Raw genomic sequence first — 9,612 nt, forward strand, 5'->3', positions numbered from 1 at the left:
TTAGGATTACGTGGGGGCCCTCCCCAACTGTCGCATTTGCCTTGAAGTCTAAATCAGTTAACGCGGAGAAGAGGGTCAACACTTTATTCCTTTCCTGTGTATTTATGTTTAATGCCTTACTGCTGAATTTTTCTTATAATAATCAGATGGGACTGACATATCTTGAAACTTAAGTCTCACGGCATTCTGTAGTAATTTGGTGAGCTATGAATTAATACTACCTGCCTCAAGGCTCTGTGGCACAGCTGGGTGGTAGTTCTCTAGTCAACCTTTCGATAGCATTCAAGCACCCAAGTCGAATCTGTTCTGCGTGTTGACGCACGGACTAGTCCGATCCAATACCAAGGGCGTAGAATTTGAATTCAATGAACTGTTGCCGTTTGAAATTATTCCAGTCAGCAGGGACCAAACGGACGAGGTACTGTCCTACCAGCTAAACTTGTTATCTTTCTTGGAGATGTTCTTAGTAGAAATTACTCTATCTGCAAAGCTGTACTGTATTATTATTATTATTATTATTATTATTATTACTGTAGATGTTCATCAGTTGTACAGCCCACTAGTAATTTCTGTAACTGGTACGCTAAATTTTGCAATTGTCATGTGTGTCTCCCGATATAATTGCCTTGGGTCTTTTGATGCTGCCTGGCGCTTCCTCCCTTGTCTTCAGCTTGATTTCATTTTGTGTAACTGTTAACTGTATTACGTTCTTGCACAGTCACGCGAGTCCACATCGTGTGTTTTAGAAGCCGAGAGGCGGTATTCTGAGGGTCGATTACTAATTGTCCTGCCTTTGGGCCAGTGACGGAGGGCACTGTCTGCCAATTGTCTTGTATTGTCATTCCAACAGAATTTACTTAAATTCTATCGATCAGAGGTTGGTTACATTTACGCTGTGGACATCTTGTTGTTCTAATGTATAATTTGGGTAATTATGTTTATTAATTCCAGGTTTTAACGTTAGCAAATGTTGTTTTTTGAACTCCCGGTGAAATTATTGGATCTCAAGTTTTGGATATAATTAAACGATACTAATCTTACCAAACCACTTTCGTATTTTAGTTAGCAAAGAGATGCTACTTTTTTGAATGAATTGGCTTTAACAGTTTGGTTAAATTATTTTCATGTTCCAGTTTTGAGTAAACGTTTAACCGTTTTAATTGACATTCACATCTAGAGTATTAACGTGTTTTGCTACATGCCTTTCGACATTAATAAATGTTGTTCGCCAAAATTGTCAGTATTGTCGCTGAGGTTCAATCCCACATTTTCTAAGTCTTATCTTGCAAGCAACTGAGTGCTGCCTAGCGTCACAATTGGTAGCTAAAGCGTGGCTTTCTCTGGAAATTGGGGGACTAATATTTTGACTGAACGTCATCCGCAACGCAACCCTAAGTAATATTTGAAACGGAATTTATTATTGCGTAAAACTTAGTGGATTTCGGTTAATTTTTGTTATCATTGGTGTTGAATTGCATTATGGAACAACAATCCGTGATGGGGTGGGATACCTACGGAAAGAGCAGCTCCAATACCAGTTGTCGCCGAGCACTGCATTGCTTCCCTTTCTGAGTTAGGGCAGAACATCAGTGTTTTGGAAGACAGTGGTCCATATGGCGCTTAGGCGCACCGCATGCAAGCGCAAACTACGTACTTGTTTCACCAGGTCAAGATTTAAATTCGGTACTGACTAATCCCCAATTGAAATTGAGGGTTAATCAACTCCAAAATATAGTTATGAAGTTACAGATCAGGCTGAGCTCCTTGGCTTGGAGTAGCAGTCAGGGAGCTAGGAAAATGTCAGAGCTTCGCTTGGAGCGAGGAGTTGCGGTACAGTGAATGTACAGTCCAGTTTTCCCAAGAGCTCAACACATTTCTGAATACGAGTTTTGGAACTTTAATAGTGGCAACTGTTTATTTACGGGTTATACAAAATAGATACGTGTTTCAAAGTTTTACTGACCTTCAGAGTAGCCACCAGCATTGTGTATAACCCGTTGCCAGTGACGTGAAAGCCGTAGCAGTTCTGAAGCGAATGCCGTGTAGTGTTTCCTTCAGTTTAAAAATACCAGCTTAGAGACAGAAATGACACTTTCTGCAGGACCTGTCCATCATTTTGCAGGACAGTGCTCAAGCACTTACACATTACTGATTTGTTTGACTGATGGGGCTGCTAAGTGTTATACCACCTACTGCACTCCCCTGACGTAACCCCTCGTGGTTTCAACTCTATTTCTGAACTGGAGAAAACATTTCACGGCATTCGCTTCAGAACTACTACAAATTCGTCGGGCAATAGACCGCGTCGCTCGAAGTGTCAACACAACTGGCACTGCTAAGAGTATTCTACGATTTCCACATCGCTGGCAACGGATTATACACAATGCTGGTGACTACTTTGAAGGTCAGTGAAACTTTGAAACACGTATCTATTTTGTACGAACTGTAAATAAATAGTTGCCACTATTAAAGTTCCAACCCTCTATATTGCTCGGAGTAGAATTTCTTGGTACTGATAAGTAATAGCAATTGGTTAATTTCTTGTGGTTTATTGTGGCACGTAGGATTTTCAAAGTGTCGTGGGAAATGTTTTTTCATTTATTATATCTGCTGTGTCGCAGTTTTATGGCTGAGATGATGGGTTTTGTTTCAGCATAGTAAGGGTGCTTGCAGGAATTAAGTGTACGTATGTTAAGGGTACAGTTGTCTGCCAGGGATATGAGCAACCTGGTAAACCAACACTTCTTTCGGATCCACCATGCTGGCCAGACTTTGGTGAAGTAAATTCCCGAACTGCTTACCACAGCCACCGCTTTCGATCTGGAGCTGACTGATGGTGAGATTATGGGCCCCATTTTATAGGGGATGAAACCAGAGGACCGTTCGCAAGAGTTATTTCCTGAAAAGCCAACTACCTACCCTGACTTGGAAGGGGTTCATCAAGCCGATCAGAGGAGAGAATGCGGAGAGGTGCCGTCCCAATCGGGCGTGGACCCCTCCCTGGGTGCAAGGTCAGCGGTAATAATAATTGTTGTAAAAGTGGTCCCTATCGCTGTGGTCGGCAGGGCCATTTTGCTCGTTCATACCGGCCCGGCAGAAACACACGATCGGATAGCAGGCCCCTTTGAAAAGCCAGAGGGGCAGGTGCCGAAGTGCATCTGTCACTTTGCACATCGGCGGAGTAAGCCGGGTGACCAACAGTTCTCTCCATTTCGGGTGTGCTTTATGGATTTTGGGTGCTTTATGGATTCTGGCAGCAGCATTTTTCTATTGAGCTGCAGTGAGTATTTTAGATACAACGTTATTTGCAAATTCCCTGATTCAAGACCCGTCAATAGAACTTGCAAGACTCTGAACAGCCAGTCTCTGCCCTTGATGGGATCGGTGAGTGTTTTCTGACGCATTAGGAAGTTGACCATTGGAGGTGTTGGTGATTGGGGAATGAGTACAGATCTTCTGTTCGCATGTGACTTTGTACATGAGACAGAGACGATTTTGGGAAATTTTTATTTTGGGTTTCGACCTGTGCCTAACTTTAGATTCTGTCGACATTGTAGGTGGTCCGGGATTTGTATTGTGGACGTCAGCGGTGGAGCATTCAGAGTGGAGCATTTATCATCAGATGCAGTCCAAACTCTCATTGATGTTTCGCGGGGCTTTCCTGAAGTATTGACCAACAAGCTGGGAATGACGAATCTAAAAGAATATCGCTTTCTATTTTCTGACCAGGTGCCTGCCAGACAATATCCATACCATGTATCTCCCCCCCCCCCCACAAATATGAATGCTCTGCATAAATTAGGGAGCAAGATGTTAGATAAGGGAGTCATTAGGCCATCGACACCTCCATATGCGTCACCAGTATTTTTGGTTGTGAAGGACAATCGAGGGTCCAGGCCGGTGATTGATTACTAAATGCCCGAGTTAGTTTTGGGGTCCGTTTCCTTTCCTGATTTGCATGGCTGTTTTTTATGGTTTTCTGGGGCCCATTATATCTCTATGCTTGATCTCAATCATGCGTACTACCAGATCCATCTGGACAAAGGATATGGCGTTCACCGCCTTTGCTACCTACTGGAACTTACATGATGTCAATAGGGCGCCCTTTAGTCTGTCTACTGCCGCTCCCGTCCTCTCCAATTTGCTTAATTTGGTGCTCAGTGACGTAAAACTTAAGTTCGTGTATAATTATATGGACGATGTGTTATACAGTGCGCCATTTCGCCATTTGGTGGACATTTAGAACATTAGTACCAGATTTTGGAGCGTCTAAGGGAGACAGGTTTAACCGTCTAGCCAGCCAAGGTTACCGTGTCAGGAGATGTCCTTCTTGGATCATTTGGTGTCTGCTGTGGGAGTCAGGGCTAACCAATCTAGAACTTGGGCTATTAGCAACTTTCGCCCACCCAAGACCTAGAAGGAGGTAGCCAGATTCACTAGCATGACGAATTTTTTTTCGTAACTTCGTGCCCAAGTTTGCTAAGATGAGCACACCTTTAAATCAGTTGCGCAGAAAAGAAGAGCTATTTGTTTGGGCTGAGACCCAACAGGCGGCTTTTGATGTGCTAAATACCACATTAAATAACAGTTCCATGTCAACTATTTCCTATATCAGTCGACCGTTCGTAGTACAGACGGACGCCTAGAACTCTGGTGTGGCAACCAGGAGCAGGATGGCGAGCGCAGGCCCTTAGTTTACACATCGAGTCCTCTGTCACCTGTGAAAAGAAAATATTCTACGTACGAGCTTGAAGCTTTGACCGTACTACTCAACACTGAGAAATTTAAATATTATCTCGAACATGTTAAATCTTGAGACAGATAACCAGGCGTTATGCTGGTTCTCGTCACGCCCGCACAAAACTGATTGCATTTTACCTTGGATGGTGCGCATTTACGGCATCCTGTTCGCCATGCAGCACATTAAGGGGTAAGATAACATTGTGGCCGGCACCCTGAGTAAGATATTCCAGGAGGAGGAGGAAGAGGAGGAGGAGGAGAAGGAGAGCTGCCTTTCGGAGGACCCTAGGAGGTGGTGAATGCCGTGCTCGCTGAGGTGCCAGCCTTGTTTGGAATCCTTCAGGAGCAGCAGTAGTAAGATCCAAATTAGGCCTCATTAGGAAGCAGTTGCTGTCAGGCGAGGAGGAACCGGCATATTAAATTTGGAAGGGGATTCTATGCCACCATAGGCGATGGTATGAGGAAGCTAAGATAAGTATGTTGCTGTACTAGTAACCGTTGTCTTTAAACACTACAGTATCTCGATAAAGGACGAATGCCTAGGTATATATAAGACCATCCACAAGATCCTGGAACCCCTCGCTGTACCGCGTTGCCCGGAAAATGGTAAACCAGTGATAGGTATGTAAGGTACACAAACCGAACTCTGACGTCCTAAGGGGGCTACTTCAGTGAACTTGGGCTGAGACGCTAGTGGAGCGTCTGTTCAGTGACTGTGCAGCGTACCCAGGATATGAAGCGGAATAGTCTTGCGAAAGTGGACGAGTTTTTTAAGTGTAGGGGATTGGTACCCAATGTGAGAGAAATCGCTGGGTGAAATGATCGTTAGTGATAACGCCCCAGCAGTCGTATCAGTAGAGTGCTGAAAGTTCTGTTACTCCTATTTCTCCCTTGTCGAATGGGTGAATTGAAACCCAGTCTGCCCACATCATATTCCAACTGGAAGCCCAAACTAAATGGAATCGTCCCTTGCCCTGACTTAACTTAGCCTTAATACCGCGAAAACGAGGCCCATAATGCGACCCTAGTGTCCCTCATGTTCCTGCGTTCCCTCAATTCTCCCTTGTCCAGCATTTGGTCGATCCAAGACCTGCTGTCCAACGAGATTAGTCCAGAGACTATCAAGGTTTACTGGCGCAGGGCTAAGATCAATATGACATCTACATCTACATGTATACTCCACTAGCCACCAAGCGGTGTGTGGCGGAGGGCACAATTCGCGCACAATTCCCGAGCGCACACGTAAGGGTGCGGCGCGGGAAACAACGTTTGACGTCCGGGCAACATTGGGATTGGAGATGTGGTTTTTTTGAGAGACTGTGGTGGTCAGGACCATGCAAGAAACGTATCCGGAAAGCTGTCACAATATTTTGTGGGGCCATAAAAGGTGCTGGAGATGCCTACTCAAGCCACTCTCAGGGTCTGTAATGACAAGCATCGAGCACCGGTTGCACCTGAGCCATGTCGTGCTGGGCAGGTCTATACTTTTGCTTCCGCAGTTTTGCAATAGATGTCAGTAGCAGCAAGTGGTGGTGCGGGTGGTAGATCGTAAATGTCATACAGCAAACATAGGGGTTTGTAAACATAAAGGCATCAAAACATTAGTCGATTTGTGATTGCATCAGAAAGCTATTCTTGGCAGAATATTTTACACTTTAACATGATGATATTTGCGGCTGAGGCTCATAAAATCCTGGGTAGAACCTACGGCGAGGCTTTTATTACTGACAGAACGGGAACGTGCAGAGAATCGTTTCATCGCTTCGAGATAGCTGATTTTGACGTCGAAGACCGGAAAAGTGGTGAAATACGGAAGCTTTTCGAAGCTGCTGTAAAGAGGAAAAAATCGCAGGAGATCGTTATCGCAAGCAAGTGATGCGTTTCAGCGGAGGGTTGGAGACCAACGGTTACAATATAGCTATAGGTGGTTTTCCAGCACTATAATCCTCGACCCCATGTCGTAAAATCCATCAAAACATGCTTGGAAACACTGAAATGGACAGTCCTACCCCACCCGCCGTATTCTCCAGACATTGCTTCCTCCGACTACCACCTTTTTCGATCAGTGGCACACGGTCTGGCTGACCAGCACTTCTAGTCATATGAACAAGTGCAAAATTGGATCGGTGCACGGATCTCCTCAAATTACGGACAGTTCTTTCACCGTGAGATTAGTACGCTGCCGAACGATGGGAAAAAGTATTGGACAGCGAAGAACAATACTTTGAATTGTAAATTTTTGTCATTTTCTTTTGCAACGAAGCCTCCAACTTCGAGAGGGAAAAAAAAAAAAAACGGGGCAAGCAAAGTTGTAGATCCAATACTTCCGATTTAAACTAAGGTATCTATGTCTTAGTCTAATAAACATCGATCGCACACAATTTCAGGTCGCACATAAAAGGTACCCACTGAACTTGAAGAAACTGTTTTCGGTGTAACGTTAGAACTAAAGTACAAATATTTTTGTTTTTCGGAACTAGACCCGTAGTGACAACAGTAAAGATGCAACTTGCGAAGCTAGCGGCGCTGCTCAGCTATGTTGTTGACTTACGAGCCCGCAGTTCCGCTGCTGCTGCTGCTGCTGCTGCTGCTGTATGTGCGGCGGCAGCCAGGAGACTGGAGACCGGAGAGCGGTACGCGGCGCTGCTGCGGCCGAGTTGTCTGCTGCCCGCTAGAGCGGCTGCCCTTGACACGCGCAGACCGCGAATCCCTGCCCTACGGCGCAGGATCCACCTCTGCGAACTCACTGCCGGGCGTCGCCGATTTAATCTCCACCCGTAATCCTTGAGCTACTGGAAGTATCTTCCGGCGGGATCCACAGGCGTAACATGGTGTTCTTGAGCTGTCCGTGCTGATTAATCGGTATTAAGCGTTTCAGAGCCTCTGCCTTTAATTGTGTACATTAAGGTTGGCTGGGTATTAGCTGCAACAGAAATATTTTTCGTCAGTGGAAACCTCATGTACACATTTGTGAATATTTAACCTTTTCACCGAGCATACGTTCTGCCATTGTCGCCGCCAGACTACGCAGAAGTGGTTGGTTAGTTATATTCCACTGTATAATCCACTATTGTTATTTTGCACGGTAAATATCTAATGATCAGTTGAGTCGATAAAGAGAATCCAAGTGTACATGTTATGAAAACTTGTACATATGTATGTGTAAATCCTGCATCGAAAATCATTGAAATATCACCTAAGAGCAAGCATTAGAGCGCATAGAAAAATTTCCTTATCCCAGAAAAAAATTCGGACTGAAAGGGTTAATCTGCTGGCTTCACTTCCAGAAGGCACGTAAACTCGCTATATTATAACAGATCCCACGGTCCCATGCGTGAGTGTATAAACTGCAGAACTGTGTCATTTTTACTGATAATATTTTTAGAGCTCTTCTTGTTCATCGTTTAGAGCATGTACTGTATGAAAAAATGAAAAGTCTATGTAGAGCGTATATCACTTTCGTTGTACCGTGAATGTGATACTCCTACAGTTGCATTACTGAACTTAAAATAGGATTGAATTGTTATTTATGTACTTCTGAGTGAGTCATGATAATTTTTTTACATTCAAGGTTTTTCACGAGATGTTTTGTGCCTTGCATAGTGTCTGAATGGTCTCGCTGTTCATACGATCACGCGATTCTTGTACCGTCTTTCTTGCTACTCCAGCGTAACACGGTTCATACACACCTCGGAATTACTCCAATTGTATCATTCTATGCAGCCGACCTCATCCTAAAGGTGCCGTAACGTACCAATGAAATGATCACTGTCATTTGCTTAACATACACTTGTATACAAAACTCAAGGACTAAAGAAACTTCCGGTTGATGTGACATTGCCAAGAAACAAAGCTGGAGGAAACTTGGTTACACACAGAAAAAAAATGCTACAGTGTAGCACAGAAGATAACTGAAAGCAATACACATTGCAAGTACCTGAATTCAAATTGTTATTTAAAGACAATAACTATTCAGACAATGAAGTCACCGTGATTTATGGTGGTAACTTCGACATGACGTAAGAGGAGAGATAATTCTTAACATATGAAAAAAATATTTTTTGCCGGCCGGAGTGGCAAAGCGGTTCTAGGCGCTACAGTCTGGAACCGCGAAATCACTGCGGTCGCAGGTTCGAATCCTGCCTCGGGCATGGATGAGTGTGATGTCCTTAGGTTAGTTAGGTTTAAGTAGTTCTAAGTTCTAGGGGACTGATGACCTCAGCGGTTAAGCCCCATAGTCCTCAGAGCCATTTGAACCATTTGAAAATTACTTTTGTCGGCGTCCACAGCCTCAACCTGCTTTGACAATGAAAACACAGTCCAAATAGGCTGTATTCTAAGCTGTGTGATCACTACGGACGGTGGTATATGCTCTGTAACATGCTGCCATGCTGTCCACAGTTTTTTTTAAGGATTCTTGAAGTGGGGCCTACTGTCTCAGTACCAGCGCCGTTGGCAACTGACGGATGGTAACTGCGTGCGAACGGGCTGCAATACGTCTCTCTAGCGCACCTCATGTTTGCTAGACAGGATTCAGCTCGAGCGAATGGTGAGGACCTTCCATTCGCCACATACTCCCTCTTTCCAAGACCTCCTCCACCTGCTCAGTTCGATGCAATCACGCACGTCCGTAAAAATAAAATCACCCCCGGATGCACCCCTGAAAGACCCACGTGGGGAAGGAGCACAGTGTCACAATATCCTAAACCTGCGAGTCTACCGTGTTCAAATATATGAAGGTCAGTACACCCATGCAAAATTATGATTCCCTACACAACAACATCTGCACCACCAAAAGGATATAGTTCGACAGTGTTCCTGGGTGCATTACGTGTTACCGCTTCTCACCATATGAGTGTACGTGACGAGCAA

The 9,612-nt window shown here is 44.5% G+C and overlaps 1 protein-coding gene across 1 annotated transcript in view; it reads right to left on the reverse strand.

The window, feature by feature from the left end:
• The window catches only part of LOC126236999 (protein takeout-like), a 110,878-nt gene extending 103,424 nt beyond the window's left edge, over nucleotides 1-7,454 (reverse strand). Inside the window, exon 1 of the mRNA XM_049946724.1 lies at nucleotides 7,292-7,454. The gene's annotated coding sequence lies outside the window, so the exon portion shown is untranslated. The remainder of the gene's footprint in view (nucleotides 1-7,291) is intronic.
• Between the last annotated feature and the right edge of the window lie 2,158 nt (nucleotides 7,455-9,612).

Source organism: Schistocerca nitens, chromosome 2 (genome assembly GCF_023898315.1).
Source record: "Schistocerca nitens isolate TAMUIC-IGC-003100 chromosome 2, iqSchNite1.1, whole genome shotgun sequence".
In the NCBI taxonomy this organism is placed as follows: domain Eukaryota; kingdom Metazoa; phylum Arthropoda; class Insecta; order Orthoptera; family Acrididae; genus Schistocerca; species Schistocerca nitens.